Source organism: Lynx canadensis, chromosome C1, assembly GCF_007474595.2.
Source record: "Lynx canadensis isolate LIC74 chromosome C1, mLynCan4.pri.v2, whole genome shotgun sequence".
In the NCBI taxonomy this organism is placed as follows: domain Eukaryota; kingdom Metazoa; phylum Chordata; class Mammalia; order Carnivora; family Felidae; genus Lynx; species Lynx canadensis.
This window is the reverse complement of record NC_044310.1, coordinates 162,985,580-162,999,135: the sequence shown is the minus strand read 5'-3', so window position 1 is coordinate 162,999,135 and position 13,556 is coordinate 162,985,580. Positions and strand designations below refer to the sequence as shown.

Genomic DNA, 13,556 nt, shown 5'->3' with positions numbered 1-13,556 from the left:
TTTTTTTTTTTTACATTTTTTAATGTTTATTTTTTCTTTGAGACAGAGAGAGAGAGCACGCACACAAGCAGGAGAGGGGCAGAGAGAGACACACAGAATCTGAAGAAGACTCCAGGCTCTGAGCTGTGAGCACAGAGCCCAACATGGGGCTCAAACTCACCAACCGGGAGATCATGACCCCGAGCTGAAGTCAGACGCTTAATCGACTGACCCACGCAGGCGCCCCCGATTTTTCTCTTATAAACAATTCTGTGCACTGTTTTAACTTACGGTTATATAGTGGAGGGCACTGTATTTCTTTTGCTAAGTTATTTAGATATAATTATATGATAACATCCTACACTGTACCAGGCGTTTAGGAGCCAGAAGAATCAGCTTCAGTTATAGTTTAGTAAAATTCGACCAAACGCCATCCAAAGTACAGGCTTTTTTTTTCTCTTGCTTTCAAAACGGACTTATCTTGCTTTCCCGCTTTGGGCCTTGGGGATACTTTGAGGCAAACTCCGCCTCTTCCAAACCCCAGCTTAACGGAGACACCCTCTCTCAGACTTCAGAGTAGCAGCAAAATGGGTTTAGGCGCGCGCCTCTCTAACGCTCTGCCTGCCTTCCTACCCAGGGCCGGGAAGTGACAGCGACAAAAATACCGGGCTCCCGTGGCGGAGCTCAGAGGACTCATTGCGCTTTCTCTCCCGCCACTCGCAGCATTTTCCAGAGTTCACCTTACTTCTCCGCACACCACACCGTCAAACCCTTCCCTGGACCCCAACATCCACCTGCTCCAGCGCCCCACACCCTTGCGAGTCGGCAGCCAGCCGCCAATCACAGGCTTCCGCACAGGTTACGGAGGCTCCTCTCTTTTGGCTCTCCGATCCCGCCCCCTCCAGGCCTGCTTCCCGCCCTTCGGGCACTTTGTCCAATCACCCGCCACCGAGTGTTCTTTGGTTCCCACCCCCTCCATCCCCGCCCTCCTGAAGTCCCGCCCCCTTCCCCTTTAAGCTGACGAAATCACCTGACCCGGAGGCGCTCCATCAGATAGAAGGCAAGAAGGGGCGTGTGCGGTGGAGGGGAGGGGCGCCGAGAAGAAAGGGGGGATGCCGGGAGTGGGGCGGGGAGAAGGGAAGGGGTGTCAGTCCGATCTCGCGAGAGAGGACGGAAGCCTGTGGGAGCCCGTGGCCTTTAAAGTGCGGTTCAGCCCTTTCCTCTAGGGGTAGTTTGTAAACACCGCTGAGCTCGGGCCTCGGTGGCGACCGAAGGAAGCATGAACTAGTGACCTGGAAAGGTGAGTTGTGATGGGGGAAGGCCGAAGGACTGGAAACTGTAGGGATACGGAGAAAGAAGGCACTAACATGGCGACGTCGCTCACCGTAGTCCCCACCCCCCGCTTCCCATCACCTCCGGCGCTCCTGCCTCGGTGCCTAGCCCTCGGGGCGATTGTGGCTGTTCTGCCACCTCAGCGGCCCGCGCGGGGTCGGCTTCAGGAGCCCGACCGGCCGGGACCGTTAGGTAACTGGCGTTCGTTGTTCCGGCCCCTCCCCGCTCGCGCGCTTTCCTAACGAAGAGGAAAAAGGAATAACGGCTCCTGTTAGACCCCTCCCCCCGATTTATCTTCCCCTTCTCTGGTTAGTTCAGAGGTCCCTGGGCTGCAGGTCGGGTCCGCCGGGGGCGCAAGGAGACCCCCTTTAGTCTTGGATTAGCGGGGAGAGGGCCGGCTCTGGTCTCCCCACCCAAGACTCAGTCGTTGGGGACCGTGTGTATGTGATGGTGGCGGGGAGGAGGATCGGGAGGCGCCGCTGAAAATAGGGTCAGGGTCTCTGCCTTTGGTGGAACATGATGGAACAAATGGTATAGAGAACCTGTGAGCTGGAAGTCTGGGCATTTTCTGTCCTTTCTGCCCCCTCACACTCTCGCCACCCCCCTTTTTCCTGGTGGGGCGGGGCTGAGATGTGGGTGCAGATTGATTCTGGTATTTTCCCCCATTTTTAACCTCCCTGCTTGGACTGCAGAACCTCCGTAGGGAAGTAACCTGTGCTTTTTAGTGATGCCCTAGGGGCCAGGGCCGAGAGAGGGGGAGAGGGAGTGAGTGAGTGTTTTCTGTGTTAGCTCGTTGAACCGACGCTAGAGGAGGGAGAGGGCGGAGGAGCTGGGTACTATTTTTGTGTCCTTAGGTAGTGTAAAATTGCCTTTGCTTAATCGGGAGCTTAAAACTGGTTGAGGCCAAGAGCAAAACTACTGTGAATATGATGGAGTAAAAGGCAGTACACCTGATGGACTTTAGGCATATTGACTAATCCCTAAATTATAATGTGAAAGTTGTGATTTCTTAGGAATTTTAAATTATGGAAACAGTAACAATGTGTAAGTTTAATAGACATACTTGAAATCAAAACAAAAACTGTTCCTTTGAGTGCACTTTTTGTCCTATTTGAAGAAACCACTGACATTGTCAGTAATAGCCTTTATAGGCTTAATTTTTAAATAGCGTGTAACCTTACTTAGTCTAGTGTGCCAAAATTACGAAGGTGATAAGCTTGTTTAAAAGTCAACCCTACAGGGTTAAGTGACCTGAAAGACCAATACGGTAGCAATTACACCTTGTAATTAAATGTGTTACACTGACTTGAGGAATCCACTGTCAACACTCCTCAAAACTTCAGGAACACCACTGTAAAGTTATGTTAAAAAATAGAGATGCCCTTCTGCAGATCACAAAATAGAGTTAAGGATGTTCTTGGGTCTTCAAGGTCACCAATAATTAAGTAACAGTTAGGAATTCTAGTCCTTGTAATTTGTAAGAATCTTACAAATTTATGGTGGTCTCTATGCTGCTTTCCTAAAACATGTTTAATCTTGCTTTGAGAGGATTACTGCCATTAAGTTTTGAATTATTTAAAATGCATTGTGGTAATTTAGAATGTAGGTGTTTGTCAGTACAGAAGTAGCTTTCAGGAACTGTGTGTGTGTGTGTGTTTCTAAGGTGCCCATGCCTTCTGTCGACCTGATTGCGTTTCCTCGAAGTTCTTTTTAAAATAACCATATTAGAATGTTTATTTCATCTTTGGGGACTATACCATAATCTATTATATATGTAAACCAGAAATTCCTGTATTTACTTGAGAGTATTTGTTTCATATTTAAAAATTAAAATAACAGCACAAAGTAAGGTTGTTATGTCAGCTCTTTAACAAATAATTTGGAGGAATGCTTTTTCTTGGTAGTCAGGATTTGAAAGCTTTCTGAGTATCATTTTTAAAAATAATAGGCTATACATCAACTAGTATGAAGTCTCAATAAATAATGAACATTTTGCCTACCTAAATTTTTGTGTTTTGAAAAAGTTGGGTTTAATGATTTATATGTTCTCTGCCGATTAATGAAATTGTTAGATCATGTTAGAGCAAATGTGTAGATCTTACCTGTGTCATCTTGAGCAAATAATACAGTCTGTCTTTTAAAAACCCACTGAGGGGCACCTGGGTGGCTCAGTCCGTTGAGCGTCTAACTTCGGCTCAGGTCATGATCTTGAGGTTTGTGAGTTAGAGCCCCGTGGGCGCTCTGTGCTGACAGCTCAGAGCCTAGAGCCTGCTTAGGATTCTGTGTCTCCCTCTCTCTGCCCCTCCCCCACTTGTGCGCTTGCTTGCTCTCTCTCTCTCTCAAAAATAAACAAACTTAGAAAAAAAACAAAACACTGAATATGGGGGACGTGGGTCCCTCAGTTGGTTAAGCATGGAACTCTTGGTTTCAGCTCAGGTCATGATCTCTGAGTTTCATGAGTTCAAGCCCCGAATGGGACTCTGCGCTGGTAGCACATAGCCTGCGTGGGATTCTCACTCTCTCCCTTTCTCCCAGCCCCTCCCCCACTCACACTGTCTCTGTCTCTCTCAAAATAAACTTAAAAAAAAAAAATAACCCATCGAATAACAATTGGATAGTCAACTGATCCTTGTAAAAGTCAATACATTAAGTGTTTGTTATGCAATTCACTGTAATTAAAATGTACTATAGAAAAACAACAAATCTGCCTTGTTACAATCAGTAGTTTAACTTAGTATTTCTGTGTTTATCCTATACTCACACCTATTCCATGAGACTAAGAATGTAACTAAACTGCTGCATGTTCTCCTAATGTAATTCTTAATGAGGGGGTATTAGTAGTAGTATTCACCTATTTACGTCCAAGGGAAAACCCACAAAACATTTCTTTTGCTCTGTTTCTTAAGCTCAAGAAAAGAAGTAAATATATAAGCTCAAGAAAAAGAGTAAAATATAATTTCAAAAAAATATAAGGAAGTTTGTGGATCTTTAAGGCCAACAATAATTGGAATTATTTTAAATATATTACTATGAATGTGTTATGTATTATATTAATTACAGATATATGTATATGTACTATTTTCATTTATTTTTTTAACAATTTTGAAACTTGTATATTCATTTACATTTTTAAGTATGTTTAAGTGATGCTTTTTCTTCTTGGCAAGATTTTGGCAGTGGTAGTACAGTGATTAAAAACATTTTTTGTGGGCACCTAGGTGGCTCAGTCGATTAAGCATCCAACTGCTCAGGTCATGATCTCATGGTTAGTGTGTTCGAGCTCTGCATCGGACTCTGTGCTGGCAGCATGGAACCTGGTTGAGATATTGTCTCTCTCTCTCTCTCTCTCTCTCCCTCTCTCCCTCCTCCTTCCCTGCTTGCCCTCTCTCTGTCAAAATAAGTAAACATTAAAAAACTTTAAAAATAATATAAAAAAATAAAAACATTTTTTTTGTAACAAGAAGGGATGTAAGTAGAATGCTCTCCAGGCTAGACTTATGCATTCATGTCTGCATTCTGTATCTTAACAAAGATAGTGATTCCCATTTTTTTCCTGTCTTAATGCCCAAGGAATAGAAACACTCCCAATGGTAGTAGTAGCTTATTATCACAGAGATTCTCAACAAGATTACTAGGGAAAGAGAAACGGTGGGAATGATTAAAATTGGCAAAAAGCCAGTGGGCAAAATACCAAGAGTATTTTGATTATTTGGCTAGTCCTGTATATCATTATCTTTATAATACTCCCTTAATTTACAAATTCCCTAAATGTTCTTTAGTTTGCCTACCTGAATCTAAACCTTTGTCATTCCAATTTTATAGCTTTGATTTTTCTAATTCTTGTTATGTGGGCTAGTGTGTTTTTTTTCTATTTATTGAACAGTTAAAATAGTGTTACTAAAAATCAATTACAAGTGTCCTACTGATAAATAACTTTTCATTACTTTTGTTGCCTTCTAATTTCTGCATATACATTGTAGTTTTAACAGAATTTTACACTTATGTTTTACTTTTCTAGCTTTAGCATTTTCCCATACTGTCTAACCTTTGTAATATATAATGGTTACCTGATAGTTTACCAAATGAGTATTAACATTTCCTCAATTTTATTTTTTTAATTTTTTTAAGTTGATTTATTTTGAGAGAGAGAGCTTGTGCATGCATGCACAAGGGGAAAGAGAGAGGGAGAGAGAATCCTAAGGAGGCTCCATGCTGTCAGTGCAGAGCCGGTGGGTCACAGGGCTTGATCTCACTCACGAACCGTGAGATCATGACCTGAGCCAAAATCAAGAGTTGGACAGTTAACCAACTGAGCCACCCAGGCACCTCTACATTTACTCAATTTTAAATGCCCAACAGGAAAATAGTTGTTTTCAGTTTCTATTTTAACACTGAATTGAGCATCTCTATGCATTTATCTTTTTTCTTATTTTGAATTGTTTTCCATACAGTACTAATCTCAAATGAAATTACTAGGTCAGAGGATATAAATGTTTCTATATTGCCAAATGTTTGTCTCCCCAAAGAGTTGAGCACATTTACACTGTCATGAGAATATGAGTTCACAGACTTTATCATGATTTTATCAACTTTGGAGTTATGCTTATTAATAAAGTAGGATTGCTTAATTAGGAATTATTACTAATTCTGGGAATAACTTGCATTATTTAGTAGTTTTATTTAGGAGACCATTTCAGTCTGTAGTTATTTATCTGCCAGTGATCTGTGTGCTGGGACAGATACTGTATATTTCACTTTTTTCTGTCATTTCACTGACTTTCTCCTAAAAATTAACTGAAACATTTAATGGTATAGTAACAATAATCCTTACATTCGATGTATTTTTAATGGTTTACATGTTGGGTGTTTTATGCTGGTTTTAATATAAGAGCTACTTTCTGACCTATGCATTTATGAGTTATTAAAATTCATAATAACATTTATTTCCATATAGGTAACCCTTGAAATAAAGAATATGTATGTTATAGCCAAATTGACTGAGTTTTTGTTTCCTCAATATCATCTTCTGGTATATAGTAAGTATATAATCAACATTTTAGCGTGATTATTAGGAGCCAGAGACTGTCATGAGTCTTCCAACTTACCGTCTGTATCACCTTCAGCAAATAATATAAACTCTCTGTGCTTCCTTGTCCTTATTTTTAAAGGTAATAATTTATAGCCTTGTTCAAATAATGTATATGTGATGCTTAAACCAGTGTCAGGAACTAACGAATACTTAGTAAATGGTGTGGTAATTATTACTGTTAAAGTACATTCAGAAATAATAATAATCTACCATACCCCCTCCAGGAATGTGTGATGTAACTTGAAAGCAGGATTTCAACCATCTGTTTGATAGCTTTGGCAATAAAGTTGAGTTTTCCATAGGAACTTATCATTTGTGGTGCAGCTTATTACATTAGAATTTTCAAAACTCCATGTGAGAGTGTATTTCATATACTTTTTGTTTCATATACATCCCTTCTCCCCAAGTCGATAGCATCCTCATATTTTGAGATGATAAAACAGTGGTAGTATCATTTCCATAAAATCTAATTACCATTTTCTTTTTTTTTTTTAATTTTTTTTCAACGTTTATTTATTTTTGGGACAGAGAGAGACAGAGCATGAACGGGGCAGGGGCAGAGAGAGAGGGAGACACAGAATCGGAAACAGGCTCCAGGCTCTGAGCCATCAGCCCAGAGCCTGACGCGGGGCTCGAACTCACGGACCGCGAGATCGTGACCTGGCTGAAGTCGGACGCTTAACCAACTGCGCCACCCAGGCGCCCCTAATTACCATTTTCTATTCTACTAATTCCACTAAAAACATTTTGGTGAGACCTTTTATTCTTTTCTCTTCATAGTGGAAGAGCTAATGATTAAATAAAATACCACATTTATAATGTTCTCTTTTTAATTTGAAAGTTATTTTAATTCTGGTTAACATATAGTGTTAGTTTCAGGTGTACAATGTAGTGATTCAGCATTTCCATAACCCTGTGCTCATGACAAGCACTCCTTGATCCACATCACCCATTTAATCCATCCACCTACCCTCTCCCCTCTGGTAATCAGTTTTTTCTCTATAATTAAGAGTCTGTTTCTTGATTTGTCAATTTTTTCCCCTTGTTTTGTTTCTTCAATTCTACATACAAGTGAAATCATGTATTTATCCTTCTCTGTTTCACTTAGCATAATATTCCCTAGTTCCATCCATGTCATTGCAAATGGCAAGATTTCATTCTTTTTTATGGTCGAGTAATATTCCATCACACACACATGCACACACACAACACTGCACATCTTCTTATCCATTCTTTTTTCAAGGGACACTTGGGCTGCTTCCATTATAAATAATGCTGCTGTAAACATAGGGGTGCATGTATCCCTTTGAATTAGTGTTGTTGTATTTGGGTAAACACCCAATAGTGCAGTTGCTGGATCATAAGGTAGTTCTGTTTCTAGATTTTTGAGGAACTTCCACACTTTTTCACAGTGGCTGCACCAGTTTGCATTCACCAACAGTGCACAAGTGTTCCTTTTTCTCCACATCCTCACCATGGTGTTGAGTTTATCCATTCTGACAGGTGTGAGGTGATAATCTCATTGCAGTTTTGATTTGCATTTTTCTGATGATAAATGGTGAGCATCTTTTCATGTGTCTGTTGGCCATCTGTATGTCTTCGGTTTTTTTGAATTCTTTAACAATTACTCAGTGTAACTGTACCATCACTTCTCAGCCACACTGTTAAGAGTCACTATGTTTTTATCATTTGTAAGGAAGGTTTTAATGACTATTGACGTATGTCGGATTGAGGGTTATTCCTGTGGTAGTATCTCTTTCACTTAACTTGAATTTTGACATACTTTGAGAGAAGTGAGAGGTGAGCTTACTAGTATTGTATTGGGAATTGTACAGAATCTATACCCTATCAGGGTGCCTGGGTGTCCAGTCAGTTAAACATCTGACTCCTGGTTTCGGCTCAGGTCACGATCTCATATTTCGTGAGTTCCAGCCCCATGTCAGGCTCTGTGCTGACGATACTGAGCCTGCTTGGGATTCTCTCTCTCCCTCCGTCTCTTCCTCTCCCCCCGTCTCTCCCTCTCCCCCCTTCTCTCCCTCTCCCCTGCTTCCTTGTGTGTGTGCTCTCTCTCTCTCAAAATATATAAACTTTAAAAAAAAGTTAAAAATACTATACCGTATCTTATTTGTGCCCTCTTCATAATGGGAAATTAATATCGATATACTCTTAATAGCAGTGATGACTAGGAATTATTGTAATTTTTGGTGAGCTGTGAATTTCTATTTTTTTTTAACTTTTATAAACGATAAGTTTTTAAGAAATAAAACAATAATAGATAAGGACGTTCTATACGTTTACCTTGAGAAAAATAGTGCTATGGACATTATTTTTATAATAGATTACCAAATCTAAAATTATGTTATTAATAAAATCTTGCATTAGCACCATTCACATTTGTAACCATTACTATGTAAGTTCTTACATGTATTTCTAATGTACTGTTGTAGTTTTAAGCTATAAGACAAGAACTTGCTTACCTTAAATCACCTAGAGATTACAGGTCTGGGAATAATCAATACTCCCTTAAAAAAATGAAGTTTAACTTAAAAACTGCTATTTTTATTACAGAAGATTCTGATATATTGGGCTGATCTCAATATTCACATACTCAGTACTTTCGTGAATACAATATTGGGAAAAGTCTGAGGCGCTCGTTATGTGTACCATCAACTTTGAGGAATTTCATCAAAACATTAGTATACTCTTGGGAATTGGTGATATGTGTGAAGATTATCTGTTGTGTCACTGTGAGTGGGGCAAAATTAAAAACTGCTTTCCTCAAAAAGCTGCTTTCCCTCATTAAATTCTATTTTTATCACTTCTGAGGCATTTGATTTCCTTACATAGATGAACTAAACATTATGTACCAGATAACCTTATGGGATAACATCAGATTCATGGGTTAAAGATTAAAAACCTTTGTTTAAGTATTAAACATGTAATTCTCAGTTTCGGGCTTTAAAGATGGTAGTAAGAACAGGACTGATTAAAGCATTAGGAAAATGTACATATAAATTTTTTTTAAGTAAGCTCTAGGCCCAGTGTGGGGCCTGAACTCATGATCCTGAGGTCCAGAGTCACATGCTCTACTGACTGAGCCAGCCAAGTGCCTCAGGAAAATGTACACTTAAAGTCAAATACTGTAAAGCTTCTAATAAACTTAATAGATACCATGGAAGTGCCATGCACTGTACTATATATTTTACATATGTTATTATCCTTTATGCTTTTTGACCACCCTAAAACTGCTGTATTATTTCCTATTGAAGAGGATCATAGTAAAGTCATGCCATTAAAATTTTTCCTAATATAAAACTCAAAGATACTTTAATCTTGAAAGGAATAAAGTCCTACTAGCTCATAGTTACAGATTTTTAAACTCATAGGTTTTTTTATTATGACCATAGTGCTGTTCCGAGGACCCAGGATTGCTCTAAGATCACTTTTTTGCATTTTGTGGCTCTTGACCAAGATTTAAGAAGGAAATTACAGCACAGAGAAAACTGTGTCTGTAAGGTGTTGCTGCTCTTGAAGACTTGTGACACAAGCCTGTCTTCCTGGGTACGTTAACATTTTTGCTCACTCTGTTAATTTTCTATTCCTGCATTACAAATTACCACATACTTTGCATCTTAAAACAACACAGATTATCTCACAGGTTTTGTAGGTCAGAAGTCCAGGTGGGCTCCCCTAGGTCCTCAGTTTAGGATCTTATAAAGCCAAAATATGTTGACTGAGCTGCATTCCATTTTAGTGTCTAGGGAAAATCCGCTCCTGGGTTGGCCGAACACAGTTGTAGGACTGGGGAGGTCTCTCTTTCCTTGCGGACTGACAACCAGGGCTGGTATTTGCTCTCAGAAGCTGGAAGGCTTTCATTTCTGCTCCCTCCAGTAAAGGCAGGTCAGGTCTCTCTCATGCTTCTAATTTCTGTGATTTATGCTGCTGCTGAATCTCTCAGACTCCAGAGAGAAAAGTTTTCTGTTGTTAAGCGCTCCTGTGATTAGATTGGGACATCTGGATAACTCAGGATAATCTTCCTGTTATAGGATCTGTAACCTTTTTATATCTTCAGAGTCCATTTTGCTATGTAATAGAACCTACTCATAGTTTCTAGGGATTTGAGTGTGTACATCTTTGGGGGACCATTCTACCTACTACACTCCTATGCTTCTGAAAAGAAATTTGGTAAATTGTGAACCCTTGCACCTTTTTTTCTTGTTTCTAAGCTGAATCCTATAATTTTTCATTGTAAGTTTAAATAGTTGGGGGAAAAAATTTCTGGCTCTTATAAGTAATTTCAGTAGTCATTTGAGGTTATCATTGGTTTTTAAAAAACTATAATTCACTTTTAATAGAAGTTTTCATTATTCCTCTTTCTTATGGAACTTTTATTTAACTTCCACTTCTCCAACGTGATTTTATTTGAATCCAGTGAATTTTAATGTTTTAAAGTATTGATCACCGTATCCTACTTCTCTGCAATAAATATAAATTGAACTTTTCTAAGTTTCTTATTGATTTCCTCTTTTCACGGAGCTCTCTCAGGACAGTTCATTTTTTAACAATATTTTGTGAATGGAAGAATCAGTCTAAATACAAAGTTTTCATTGTTCCTGTCGTCACACTAAACAATATATATGAATTCAGAACATGTCCTAAACACAGGGCAGAACACCATTCTTAAAAGCAGTGCTTTGCTTTAACAGAAGTACTTAGACGAAGATGCAAGCCTGAGGTTTAATGGTGCCTGGATTAAGGGAGGCTTTAAGCCACTCTTATTTTAAATAATCCCCTTGTTTTATTCCTTGGAGGTTTTTACAGCCTGGGGCAACGCGTGGTAATAAGATTTGGTATGGGTTTCTTTGGAACTGTGGAAGAATAAGGACTTAGGGAAACTAGGCAGATCATTCTGGTAAAGCAAATGTAGAGAAGTAAAAGATATGGAAATTTTCTTAAAACTTATCCTGTTCAGATGTCACTTGGAAAGCATTAGTGTACCTTAGTAATACATACCCCTGTTTGAACACTGGCTAGCTCCTATTCTGCCACCAGGCCAGAAGCCTACTACTCAGGATTCTCTCTGCTATACAGTTGCCCTTAAATATGTTAGACTCTTCTGAGTCCATGTCAAGAGAGAATTACTCCTTTCTCACACGAATATCTACTTTTTGAGCTCTGTTGTTTGACAATATCTGCCTTCCAGAATACTTAACCACTAGCAGTATTTGCCTCCTTCAGCAGAGACCATACCCCCTACCCACAGGTTAATTATATCCAAATGCAGGCATCCCTTAGAGATAATGGCAGGTTTGGTTCCAGACTACCACAATAAAGCAGGTCAAGTGAAATTTTTTGGTTTCCTGGTGCATATAAAATTTATGTTTTTTCACTGTGATGTGTAGTCTGTTAAGCGTGTGCTAGCATTACGTCTAAAAAAAATAAACTGTATATGCCTTGGGACTCCTGGGTGGCTCAGTTAAGTGTCTGACACTTGATTTCAGCTCAGGTCATAATCTCATGGTCATGAAATAGAGCCTCGCATTGGGCTCTGAGCTAGGTGCGGAGCCCGCTTAAATTTCTCCCTTAGGCCACCTGGGAGGCTCAGTCGGTTAACCAACTTTGGCTCAGGTCATGATTTCACCGTTCCTGAGTTCAAGCCCCGCGTTGTGCTCTGTGCTGACAGCTCGGAGCCTGGAACTAGCTTAGGATTCTGTGTCTGTCTGTCTGTCTGTCTTTCTCAATAAATAAAACATTAAAAAATTCTCACTTTCTCTCTGCCGCTTCCCTGCTCGTTTGCGTGTGCACGTTATTTTTCTCAAAAAAGGAAAAGACTATCGCTAAAAAAATAATGCTAACCATCATCTGAGCTTTCAGCAAGTTGTAATCTTTTTGCTGATAAAAGATTTTGTCCATGATGGCTGTTCACTGGCCAGAGTGGTGGTTGCTGAAGGTGGGGTGGCTCTGACAATTTCTTTAAATAAGACAATGAAATGTACCCACAGTAGAACTTTTAAAATTGGAGTCAGTCCTCTCAAGCCATACCACTGCTTCATCAATTAAGGAATTCAATATTCTGAATTCCTTGCTGCCATTTCAAAATCTTCATAGCATCTTTACCAGGAGTAGATTCCATCACAAGAAACCATTTTCTTTGTTCATGCATAAGAAACACCTCATTTGTTCAGGTTTTATCATGAGATTGCAGCAATTCAGTCCCATCTTCCAGCCCCACTTCTAGTTCCCTTGCTCTTTCTACCACATCTGTAGTTACTTTCTCCACTGAAGTCTTGAACCCCTCAAACTCATCCATGAATATTTGAATAAACTTCTTCCAAACTCCTGTTAATATTGGAATTTTGACCTCTTCCCATGAATCTCAAATTCTTTTAATGGCATCTAGAATGGTGAATCTCTACTAGAAGGTTTTCAGTTTACTTTGCCCAGATCCATCAGAGGAATCACTATTTATAGCAGCTGCAGTTTTACAAAAGGTATTTCTTAAATAATGAGATTTGAAAGTCAGAATTACTCCTTGGGCCATGGGCTGCAGAATACATGTGTTTATTAGCAGGCGTGAAAACATTAATCACGTCTCCATGAGAGCTTTTGGGTGTCAGGTGCATTTCAGTGAGCACTAAGATTTTGAAAGGAATCTTTATTTCTGAGTAGCAGGTCTCAACTGTGGGCTTAAAATATTCAGTTAAAGCATGTTGTAAACAGGTTTGCTGTCATCCAGACTTAGTTGTTCCATTTGTAGAGCAAAGGCAGAGTAGATTTAGCATAATTCTTAAGGGCCCTAAGATCTTTTTGAATGATCAATGAGCATTGGCTTCAACTTGAAGTCACCAGCTGTGTTAGCCCCTAACAAGAGAGTCATCTTGTTCTTTGAAGCTTGAAATCAGGTATGAATGCCTCTCTAGCTGTAAAAGTCCAAGATGGCATCTTCTTCCAATCTAAGGCTATTTAATCTACATTGAAAATCTGTTATTTAGTGTAGCCACCGTCATTAATGATCTTAGCTGGGTCTTCTGGATAACTTGCTGCAGTTCCTATATTAATTTAATTTTTTTTTAATGTTTTATTTTATATTTGAGAGACAGAGAACATGAGCAGGGGAGGGGCATAGAGAGGGAGACACAGAATCTGAAGCAGGCTC

At 39.6% G+C, this 13,556-nt stretch overlaps 1 protein-coding gene across 9 annotated transcripts in view; it reads left to right on the top strand.

Moving 5' to 3' along the window:
• Positions 1-1,120: 1,120 nt before the first annotated feature.
• The window catches only part of ATF2 (activating transcription factor 2), an 81,498-nt gene continuing 69,062 nt past the window's right edge, over positions 1,121-13,556 (top strand). For 4 of the 9 annotated variants that reach the window (XM_030323883.1, XM_032594440.1, XM_030323886.1 and 1 more), the window contains exon 1: positions 1,130-1,279. The gene's annotated coding sequence lies outside the window, so the exon portion shown is untranslated. Of the gene's footprint in view, positions 1,280-13,556 lie in introns of all 9 variants that reach the window. The other 5 variants (XR_003970651.1, XR_003970650.1, XM_030323888.1 and 2 more) reach the window with 3 other exon arrangements.